This window comes from Haliotis rubra, unplaced genomic scaffold (genome assembly GCF_003918875.1).
Source record: "Haliotis rubra isolate DU_JTF1 unplaced genomic scaffold, ASM391887v1 Scf42, whole genome shotgun sequence".
Lineage (NCBI taxonomy): Eukaryota > Metazoa > Mollusca > Gastropoda > Lepetellida > Haliotidae > Haliotis > Haliotis rubra.
Genome location: NW_025767102.1, coordinates 1,880,418 through 1,893,004, shown reverse-complemented (window position 1 = coordinate 1,893,004; position 12,587 = coordinate 1,880,418). Strand labels below are relative to the sequence as shown.

Below are 12,587 nucleotides of genomic sequence, written 5' to 3'. Positions count from 1 at the left end.
TATATCCACCATTCACCATACAGTTAAATGCATTTCATATGTGCCAGGAAGACACAGGCGGTTTGGGTATCGTGTTACCGTTCCTTTTATTCATTAGCAGCCAGCAAATACTCTCCCTCTTCTGGACACAGCACATGCTTCTGGGATATTGATTCCTGCAACTTAGCACAAGCTAGATAATGGTTTTTAGAAGCTCTGGTATTGACTGTCACCAAGCTAACCTTTACATAACTCCAGTCGAAGCACGGGTTATAAATTTTGCATTTGCAACCAAGACAGCCAAAGACCAAGAACATAATGCATTAATTTCATAAGCATGTAATGGGAAATATGAAATGTTCGTAAAGAAGATCTGGCTTATCAGTCAAACACAATTTAAATACGTTATTTGATTTTAATGTTCCAATTTGAACTTCTGAACATCACTTCTGAACATCAGCATTATACTAATTAACCAAAGATGTATAAACGCTCTTAAATAGAGCCGGTTGACAGGACGAGGTTGTTTGTCTGGGAATTCAACCATATGAGTTAAGGATATCAATAGCAAAATTTAAAAGACAGGCACTCAGTGGTATTTTTTCCGTTTAACTCAATAACTCTGTCACTACCTAGAAATGGAATACGAGGTCCAACCGTACTCCATCTCTTTATTACTAATCCGTGTTCAGTATCAGCTTTTAAAAGAAACACTTGCCCATTGACGTCAGTAGCCATGGGGTAGCCTAGTGGGCAAAGCGTTTGCTCGTCACGCCGAAGACCCGGGTTCGATTCCCCACATGGGTACAATGTGTAAAGCCCATTTCTGGTGTTTCCCGCTGTGATATTGCTAAAGGCGGCGTAAAACCATACTCAATCATTCACTCACTCATGAGTCATCGTGGTTCCCAATTGCGCAGATTGATGCTCATGCTGTTGATCACTGGATTGTCTGGTCCAGACTCGATTATGTACAGACCGCCGCCATATAGTTAGAATATTTTTTAGTGCGGCGTAAAACTATACTCACTCACTCATGAGTCATCGTATTAGTCACATACTGGAAATAAGTATCTAACACCTAGCGAGTGTTTTAATGTTAAGTTATTATCAGAAACTGTTTTACTACCATTTACAGGTCTTAGTAGGCCGTAATTAAGGGAACAATCAACTACCTGTTACAAACGAGATCTAAATATGAGAAACAAACACCCAAAGAATGTTGATGACGGATAAGGTCAAATGTTACTATTCAATTTCATCTTCCAGATTTTATCTATAATTAAAATATTTAACTAACTGTTAGCAAGAGTTAAACATAATTATTCTCAATCCATTCCCAAATAGTGATTCAGACAAATGTATATTTGATATCAGGAAAATTGTTCATACACATTCTCATGGCAGGAGTTTCGAATTTTATTATCGTTGTCACAAACTGAGACCGACACATGCTGTTGTACAATGATATGTTTGACAGTTTGCTTTGTGGGTTCCCAGCGCATAGGTTCTTAGCATTCAAATCCAAAACTGTACGTAATGAATGTTAATCTTGTAATTTTTATTTAGCGATAAGAATGAATTTATGCTGAACAAGACATTGTCATTGTGATTACGGAAGCCTATTAGGGCCATTCGATTAATCTTGAAATTTCAAGATACTACGTTGAAATTTCAAGATACTACGTTGAAATTTCAAGATGTTAAGTGGAAATTTCAAGATGCTAAGTGGAACTTTCAAGATATATATAAAGTGGATTTCAGACAAGACATTTCAAGATCATTATCTTGACATTTCAAAATGATATGTTGAAATTTAAGGTTGGGATCTTGAAATTTCAAGATAATAGGTTGATATTTTAATAAAACAACGAATATCCCTAAAAGGCTTCCGCACGTGATAGCTACTTGGGGCGTTCTAAAATTTACGTTTTTGTTTTCAGCTTGTAGTTACATCTGTTATAATGTCCCGATGTCGCATCGTCGTGCTTTGAACAATATTTTAATTCTACAAAAGGCGACAATGTGACAACGCCACAGTTTTCAAGGTCAAAATATGTCGGGTTGTCACATTGTCGCGCTTTGGTTAATTTGACACTTTTTACTTGTTTTCGTAGGAGCGATAATGTCCCTTCTAGGATTCCATAGTCAGGCATTTAAAGAATGATGGCATTCCTGTACTTGTATGTGAGCTTAGAAATACGGAGCGTTATGCACAGAAGAGGATGTCAGAACAGGCAACAGTCGCAATGTCACCTGGATCGATACACAGCGAAGACTATACACAGATACCACCTTTTTAAATATTAAAGGGAAGTCTCGATTTCAAATGTCAGAGTTACATTCAAGGTCTGAGTTTGTCGTTCGTTGCGACAGGATGGCGAAAGATTGTCAAGGGTGATACATCCATGAGAAAACTGGAAACTGTTCATAATTCATAGCATGAGTAGAAGCATGTTACAGAAATTATAGTTTTCAACAGCAGTTTCTTGTTACCAGGGAAACAGCGTCTCCAGAACATGAGGCACAAAAGAAATCATAAATGTGTAAATATTGACAGCAGGTTCCAAAATCGTACGTTGTTCTAAAAAATTATAGTTTTCGTTACAAAAGAAAAAAATTGAAAATTAAATTTTAAAATAATAACAAATGTTGAGAAATACGAAATACACAATGCCATTTTAGAAAGTGGTCAAATGTAACATATGTTATATTTGGGATTACACGTGCACTTTCTCAGTAAAGTACAGATTCTAGTACTTTTGGGGTTTAGTCCCATGCGAGATTCGAACCCACACCCTCAGAGTCAAGCACCTAAAAAAGTACTAGAATCTGTACTTTACTGAGAAAGTGTAATCCCAAATATAACATATGTTACATTTGACCACTTTTAAAATGGCATTGTGTATTTCATAGCTTTCGGTCGTGGGAGCCGTGCCAATTAACGCTTATCAGAGGGGTACACAAAGTCCGCAGTCTAGACTACCAGTTGTCCGACTTCCATTTTTGTGGAAGCCGCGATGGCTGAGCGGTCTAGTCGTCTGACTTTGTGTGCTGGCGATTAGGTGCCTGACTCTGAGGGTGTGGGTTCGAATCCCGGATGGGACTCAACTTGGCCCAAAACAAGTACTAGAATCTGTACTTTACTGAGAAAGTGTAATCCCAAATATAACATATGTTAGAAATGTTAAGAAAACGTTAATGTGCTGCAAACAATAGTCGAAACACTAACGGGTGGCCTGGCTTGTTGATCATGTATGTCATGGTATCCCAACTCCGTAGATCGATGCTCATGATGTCAGTCACTGGACTGTGTGGTCCATATTTGATGATTTACTGACCGCGGTCATATAGCTAGAATATTACCAGTTGGTAAACCATGAACACAATGGAAGTGATACACCAAAAACAACACAAATAGACATAACCGTAAATATTGTTCTCTGTTAACACTTCGTATGTTTTGTGGAGTGAGTGAGTATGGTTTTACGCCGCTTTTAGCAATATTCAAGCAATATCACTGCAGGGGACACCAAAAAAGGGCTTCACACATTGTACCCATGTGGGGAATCGAACCTGGGTCTTCGGCGTGAGGAGCGAACGCTTTAACCATTAGGCTACCCCACCGCCCCTTGTGTATAAGAATCAACCACATTATTTCAGTGACACGTGGAAGATGTCCTGACCTACATACTGTGACATATTTCTGGCAGCCTACACTGAAGATAATGGATAGGAAATGCCCCCACAATGAACTCCCCACTATCTAGTAAGCTTTAATTTGACCCTCGAGTTGGGTAAGATAACGTTTTTTGTGGAAGTATATACACGATGCAAGCCTTGGGAACAAATGACACGGTTCTCTATCATACTATGTTGTAATACTCGAGAGCTGGGAAACAGAGAATGCGCTTCAGATACGTAAACCTGATGCAAATTGAACCCGGTTGTTAAAAAAAACACCTTCCTCCATGGACCTAAGTTTCGCTGAAATACATCTGGTACAGAAGGTAAATGTGTCGTACCCGTGAAGATCCGGGTTAGATTGGTGGTTAACAGCAACTCAGGCGATCGACCCTGAAGATCCAGGCTAGAATTGGTCTTCAGCAACTCATGCTTGCCGTAAGAGGCGATCGACCCTGAAGATCCAGGCTAGAATTGGTCTTCAGCAACTCATGCTTGCCGTAAGAGGCGATCGACCCTGAAGATCCAGGCTAGAATTGGTCTTCAGCAACTCATGCTTGCCGTAAGAGGCGACCCCTGAAGATCCAGGTTAGACTTGGTGGTCTTCAGCAACTCATGCTTGCTGTAGGAGGCGACCCCTGAAGATCCAGGTTAGACTTGGTGGTCTTCAGCAACTCATGCTTGCAGTAAGAGGCGACCCGTGAAGATCCGGGTTAGAATTGGTCTTCAGCAACTCATGCTTGCAGTAAGAGGCGACCCGTGAAGATCCGGGTTAGAATTGGTCTTCAGCAACTCATGCTTGCCGTAAGAGGCGACCCGTGAAGATCCAGGTTAGAATTGGTCTTCAGCAACTCATGCTTGCCGTAAGAGGCGACCCCTGAAGATCCAGACTAGAATTGGTCTTCAGCAACTCATGCTTGCCGTAAGAGGCGATCGACCCTGAAGATCCAGGCTAGAATTGGTCTTCAGCAACTCATGCTTGCCGTAAGAGGCGATCGACCCTGAAGATCCAGGCTAGAATTGGTCTTCAGCAACTCATGCTTGCCGTAAGAGGCGACCCCTGAAGATCCAGGTTAGACTTGGTGGTCTTCAGCAACTCATGCTTGCCGTAAGAGGCGACCCCTGAAGATCCAGGTTAGACTTGGTGGTCTTCAGCAACTCATGCTTGCAGTAAGAGGCGACCCGTGAAGATCCGGGTTAGAATTGGTCTTCAGCAACTCATGCTTGCCGTAAGAGGCTATATGTAATATGACTAACTCTGCAGATATGTCGAGGCGAAATATTTCAAAAACTGAGTCACGTAATTATATGAACATATATGTACGGAAGCCTTTCAGGGCTAAATTTCAACTTTTGTTCTCGAAATGGCCCTAAAAGACATCCACACATTTTCTGCACACTCTGCGAAAAATCCAAAACGGTATTTTTAGCATTTAACCCATTTGAACACAACGCTGGTCACCTGCGAATGTTACATATCACAGTAATAAGATATTGGGTCTTTGCTTAACGTGCTGAAACAATAAGGGAAAATGAGCACTGTTTGCACATTGGCGTATTTAACGGAAGATGATACAATGACATAGATGACATTGACAATGTGTTTAATCACAAAGAAACTATAACCAAGTACTGGCCAACGGTAAATGTCACTAACTGAGTGTTGTTCAACGCTGCAGTATTCCAGTTATACAACACAGGTGAATACTCTGAACCTGTGGCTGAAATCATGAACAACAATCAACGTCATCGAGGTTTGACGTCTCTGACCACTCGTAGATAGAGACTGGTCCACAAGAAACCTATCTCGACCAAACTAACCACTGGTGCTGGCGAATATCACCAATTTTGGATAACAGAACTGTGTCATAATATTTTTAACATTTATCCTTTCTAAATCCTTTCTAATCACCCCGAGCTTGAGCTCCGTGCACCGTGCACCGTGCCAGTGACACATACAACCTGTAACATGCTGCAAACAAGCTCCTCACAACATCCGACTGCACTCGTGTAGTGGAGGTAATTGTATATGACGTGAAAGTAAGAAGGCCGGGTTTTGTCGCCATGACATCACATGAGGGACCCATTGTTCTTTGTTGCAGTGAATGGTACATGATACGCTCTGCATGGTTCAACGTATCCTGTCTGCAGAACTAAATAACTTAACGCATGTGATATCCAAGGTCACAGATAAATAATCTACTTCAAGGTCATTGAAGTCGGCTTGTGAACCTCGTACACAGAGTATTCAATCGTTGCATGGGAATGTACACCTGCGTACAGGTGTATTGTTCGGGGAACAGTGTGATCCGGAATAACGTCTGAACATTAACTGCATTCTGATTTAGACATTGACAACCACAATTGTGTGAATTTCAAAAGATTGCTCAAATGACTTCAACTATTTGTGTTCTTATATCCTGGTGCATGAACAGCGTCATTCCTCGCGTGAAAGCAAGTGATTCCTGACCTGTTTAACTGAAACATAGTTTTTCACAAAAATGAATGGGTGCACAAGGTGTAGATGCACAAGCATCAATGTGACTATGTTAAAATGGTCGTTATCTAATCCAGCCATCCTTGAAGGTAGTGAGTGAGTTGGGTTAAGGCGGCTCTGCAAGTGGGTTAGCCCACCGTACGAAGAACACCAAAATATACTTAGGGAAAGAAATAAGGGAACATTGCTTCATCACTTCTTTGAGTGGCATTTTAGAAGCTGGGAAGTACAAAAATTGACACACTTTATGGATAACCTTCCTGCTTGACAACGGTACAAGAATCTGTATCGAAACGTCGCACTCTCGTAATAAAGAAGTTGTTATCCAGAAAGTTTGTCAATTATTGCTTCATCACACTGTTCCTATGGTTATTTTCAGATTTGCACCCACAGTGCAATGCAAAACCCGCGAAGAATCATTGAAAAAATAAAGAAATGGTGCACTTGATCTTTCATGTGTTCCCTTATTTGTTTCCCTCAGTATATGTCGCAGAGAACGACCCCATCCGCGAAAGCGGCATTGTCAAATGATGGGTGGTAGGGGTAGGAGTGGGAGCTGAAGGACCAACAATGACACCACAGGCTTTAATGTACACGCTGAATTACATCTTGATCAAGTAACTTCACGAGTGTCAGAAATACATTTATCTTTACACATATCCAGACAACGTAATACACGCTGCCTGCACTCCATTGCTGTTTCTTAAGTAAACTCGCAAATCATTCAAACAAGCTTGATATTTACCTCGTCTAGGATGAATATCCTGTTCACAAACCATGACACTTCCCTGTTCTTTTAAATATGAAATAACATTACACTTACACGATGTCTCCTGCTCTTTTAGTGTCAGTTTGGCTATATTCATGTAAGAATAACACTCGAATTGAATGATGTCTGCCTGTTACCTCAGACATCTAATAGTGGCGGTGAGCTAGCCAAGCAGTCAATGTGCCCGTTTGTCGAGTCGTTGTCCCAGGTTCGAATCCCCACATGGGTACAACTATTTTTGTCAGCTCAACATTACTCTTTATGGTATATTTCGCTTTTATATTTACATTTTAAATCTGTGTTTTATAATCTGTTTATCCAATTCATCTGTAACAAATACTTTTACAATATATATTTAATGCACTTTGTGATAAGCGATATATTATTTAGTTTCTGTAAATATCTCATTTCATTTCGTTTTACATCGTCTCTCACAACCTATTTCTGGGTGGCTCGCTGTACTTCTATATGTAAATTCGATGACTGCACTTTTGTATTAAGAGGTGAGACGTAAATAAAAAAATCTGTCTCTCTATGAAGCTCATTGCGGGTGTCCCTCTACGTAATATTGCTGGAATATTGCTGGAATATTGCTGAAATATTGCTAAAAGCGGCGTATAACCATGCTCATTCATTCACTAGTCTGTTGATTACAACCTTATCAATTAACAAGCGTGTGTCATTTCAACAAAGGTGTACAATATATCTCGTCCACGCATTGTATTGTTAAATAAAGCATGCCTCTTCTGTCCACATCACAACATTGTAGTATCGTTCAGTGCCATGACACAGTACTGTACGGTCAAGCTTTCTCATCCAGCAATAGAGTGTGGAGATACACGCCTTATTACCAGCCCTTGACTTCGTATCAATCAGCTGATCGATTGACAGTCATCGATCCAATAGAGTAGCACTGTATAATGTGGCAAGGGTAATGGTGATGGACTGGTTCTAGGTAACAGGCTTTGGAAGGCTCTGAAACCGGTTTACTCCACTTGAATTTCACTCTAGAATGATCCGGGAACAGAATCACTCTTGGTTGACCTTATCCCAGAACTGAGACACTGTAGAATGAGTGAGTGAGTTTAGTTTTACGCCGTGTTTAGCAATATTCCAGCAGTATCACGGCGGTACTGTAGAATGAAATTATCCTAGGATAAAATCACTCCCCTCTGAGCATCAAAACACTCCAGTTAGGACAAATCAATCTCCTAATGATAAAATAACTCCCCTGACAAAAATATACACGTAAAATGGGGGTACAAAATGCCACATAAAATATCAGTTAGTAAATAAAAGAGATATAATATAAACAAGTACTTTGTGAGATACACCTTACAATTACAATGGTCATACTGAACATACATGTACTGCCTCCTACTTCTGACACTGATAATCGTGTACCACCTCCTACTTCTGACACTGATAATCGTGTACCACCTCCTACTTCTGACACTGATAATCGTGTACCACCTCCTACTTTTGACACTGATAATCGTGTACCACCTCCTACTTTTGACACTGATAATCGTGTACCACCTCCTAGGTTCGTATACATGTGTACCAACATAATCCAGACACTGACACATCTGTACCGACATAATCCAGACACTGACACATCTGTACCAACATAATCCCAACACTGATACATCTGTACCGACATAATCCAGACACTGATACATCTGTACCGACATAATCCAGATACTGATACATCTGTACCGACATAATCCAGACACTGATACATCTGTACCGACATAATCCCCTGACACTGATACATCTGTACCGACATAATCCCATGACACTGATACATCTGTACCGACACTGATAATCCCACACACTGATACATCTGTACCACTGATACATCTGTATGATCCAGACACTGATACATCTGTGACATACCTGATACATCTGTACCGATACACTGATACATCTGTACCGACATAATCCCCACACTGATACATCTGTACCAACATGATCCAGACACTGATACATCTGTACCGACATGATCCAGATACTGATACATCTGTACCGACATGATCCAGACACTGATACATCTGTACCGACATGATCCATGATACATCTGTACCAGATACTGATACATCTGTACCGACATGATCCAGACACTGATACATCTGTACCGACATGATCCAGATACTGATACATCTGTACCGACATAATCCCAACACTGATACATCTGTACCAACATGATCCAGATACTGATACATCTGTACCAACATGATCCAGACACTGATACATCTGTACCAACATAATCCAGACACTGATACATCTGTACCAACATAATCCAGACACTGATACATCTGTACCAACATAATCCAGACACTGATACATCTGTACCAACATAATCCAGACACTGATACATCTGTACCAACATAATCCAGATACTGATACATCTGTACCGACATAATCCCCACACTGATACATCTGTACCGACATAATCCCCACACTGATACATCTGTACGGACATGATCCAGATACTGATACATCTGTACCGACATAATCCAGACACTGATACATCTGTACCGACATGATCCAGACACTGATACATCTGTACCGACATAATCCAGACACTGATACATCTGTACCAACATAATCCAGACACTGATACATCTGTACCAACATAATCCAGATACTGATACATCTGTACCAACATAATCCAGATACTGATACATCTGTACCAACATAATCCAGACACTGATACATCTGTACCGACATAATCCAGACACTGATACATCTGTACCAACATAATCCAGACACTGATACATCTGTACCGACATGATCCAGACACTGATACATCTGTACCGACATAATCCAGACACTGATACATCTGTACCGACATAATCCAGACACTGATACTAGGGTTATAACGATGCGTGTAACTATCGATGGAATGCAATTGTTGAATCTCCGATAGCAATTAATCGATGGCAGAAAAGAAAAACTATCTATAGTATGTGTGTCTATCGATAGCTTAGTAACTGACTTCTGTTGATAAATGCGCAGTACAGAATACAGGAAGTCCCAGATTCGTTCACTTTGATTTACAGTTATCCGCCCCGTTACCTCTTTAACCGTCTTGATCTGGATTTCAAGTTTCTTGTCAGTTATCAAAAGAGACTGAAGCTACTTCAGCTTGTTTGCATGTCATATAAACTATACATTCATTTGGGAAATAATTCAAATGAGACTATTAAAGGAGGAAAAAACTATTGCAATAGAGTTGCAAGTTGCAATAGTTGGTCGCAATAGACCATGGCTATCGTAATAGTATGTTGCAATAGACTATTGCTTTCGCAATAGTTGTTTCCCCTCAATAGTCACCCCGAACTCATACACTACCCCCACTACGTGTAGCATACTGATTGTGGTTCGACATACGGACCTATGTACGCAAGTTAACGTAAAGAATACCTTGAATGACGCCATAATGATGATAAAATGATAATTATAGCTAAATACGGTAATTCTACACATAATTATCTTTACAAAGGTAGCAGTCGTTGCCGGAGACGCTCGGCATGTCGTGTGCGTTCATCGATGCTTTCCGGGTGATTCCTCCCGCTGACAAAGCCGGGATATCTGAACATTTCTTCGTGAAAAACGGATTACCTTTATCGCTTTAGATGCCGTCCGCATTGACGCAAGTGGTTTGAGCGATAGGTGTTCTAGTTCAAATATTGTGAAACTGTAGCTATCTCTAGTTTCAACAGAAAAACGATAAGATAATGATAGGTGGGGGTTGCCATAACGACAGGCGCTACGATCGGTGTTCAGTCATGGAACGATTTGAGAATTATACAACTTAATGGGAACAAATATCTCTTAGCATTCACACAAACAACCATTGTACGTTAAATCATTCTTCCAAAGTATAAGTCACACAGGTTAAAAAAAATATTTCTATCATTATAAACTTAATATTATTATACTACTTCGTAATGGATTTCTTAACGTATTACCAGTGCTGAAAACGAAGCTGAAAAGCGAAAGCCGGGTTTTTTTCAATCACACGTGTACCATGATTGAGATGAGTCATTACTATAAGACATACACTCTTATATAACACTCAGAATGTGGAGCTTTGAAAGAGACAAACATATGTTTAATGTGTCTTTAAGGGAATATTTTATGTAATATATCTAGATATTTTCTTCACCAGATAATATTTCATATGTCCGCCAACACAAATGACATTGTGATTCGTGGTACTAATAAAATTGTAAATGATAATTTATGAAATTTCTTGATTTTCATTAAAATTAACGTAAAACACAGTTAACCAAGATAAATCATAATCTGTGTCATATATCTAATTGGGAAACGCTTCTTACTGAAACATACTTCTCGACCCATCACTCATTGTAATACAGAGCGTGACAACCGTCATTTCAACATAAAATCCGATACTCGAAATGGGTTCATGTGGGATACTATTACAAATGCGTGAAGCCATGTGTGTAAATCCTACCTGCGGAGAGAAAAGTGTTCCTTAGATATTTGCCGCTTGTTGACAAAGACCGTGTCGCAAGCTGTACTGTCCCACGTAAACTCACTCGACTGAATGTCGGCTGCTCCTAATCTCGCGAGTTCTCGCGCTGTGTTTTTCCGCGAAAGCAGGAAGCAGACGACAACGCACCGGCGGGAAAGTCGGTGTCGTTACATGACGTCGAGGTCTTAATTTATGCATGCATGTATTGATTTGCATGAGCGGATGTAGGATTCCCTTCTTCTAAAGTAAGGTGAGCATTCACAGGCACGGTAGTAAACCAGTAGGGGTGGCACAATAACGAAATGGTGGTGACAAAGAGCTGTTGTATTACCTTTCAAAGAAGCCGTCATTTGGATCGAACATTACAGACAGTTGAATACTGGATTCACATGAACACGATATGGACGGTGTGAGGCTATTGTGTTGCAAGTTATCAGATTTGAAAAGGACTACAATGTAACAATTTATTTTGTTAATTTTTAAAAACGAAAATATACCGGATACATAAATGTGTTCATCCATTTCTCGTACCTTAACATCTATGAAATGAACATATAAAAAATCAGATCTTAAATGAACTCAATGAAATATGATAAAAAAAAGAGCCAATTTCAAAGGATCTTTTCATTTTCACAAAACTGGCATCAGTTACCTAGATTTGTGACGTATTAAAAACTTGCATGGATTTGTCAGTGAGGGCCTGCATGACAGACCAATAGCTTCTTTTATGGCTAATATGGCAAATATATATTCGATATCGCTCAGATATCTCAAATATCATATAAAACTAAAAATAAGTATGTATTAGGAGGCCATTGCAGTCATATATACAGAAATAACGAACTGCTGTTATGAAGAACTAACTTAAGTGTTTCCTTTGAGTTCGTTATAACCGTGGTTAACCGTACGAGGTTACGATGGTAAAAGCATGTACAATCAATAACTGGTATTTTGTGTCAAAAGCGTATTAATATTAAACCCTAAAGTGTTAAACAGTTTACAAGAATTGTCACATTAGCATCACTATGGAAATTATCTTGAAGATATCCGGTGTTTTATTTCTCCTGTTATATTTCTTGGTGTGCAGGACACGGAAACATCAACTGATGTTCATGTTTGATTCTGTCGTGACCTCAATATGGGTTTGTCCG

The 12,587-nt window shown here is 39.8% G+C and overlaps 1 protein-coding gene across 1 annotated transcript in view; it reads right to left on the bottom strand.

Annotated features, from left to right (window-relative positions):
* The window catches only part of LOC124288533 (pneumococcal serine-rich repeat protein-like), a 57,213-nt gene extending 45,615 nt beyond the window's left edge, over nucleotides 1–11,598 (bottom strand). The window contains exon 1 of the mRNA XM_046725057.1: nucleotides 11,416–11,598. The gene's annotated coding sequence lies outside the window, so the exon portion shown is untranslated. The remainder of the gene's footprint in view (nucleotides 1–11,415) is intronic.
* Nucleotides 11,599–12,587: the final 989 nt, after the last annotated feature.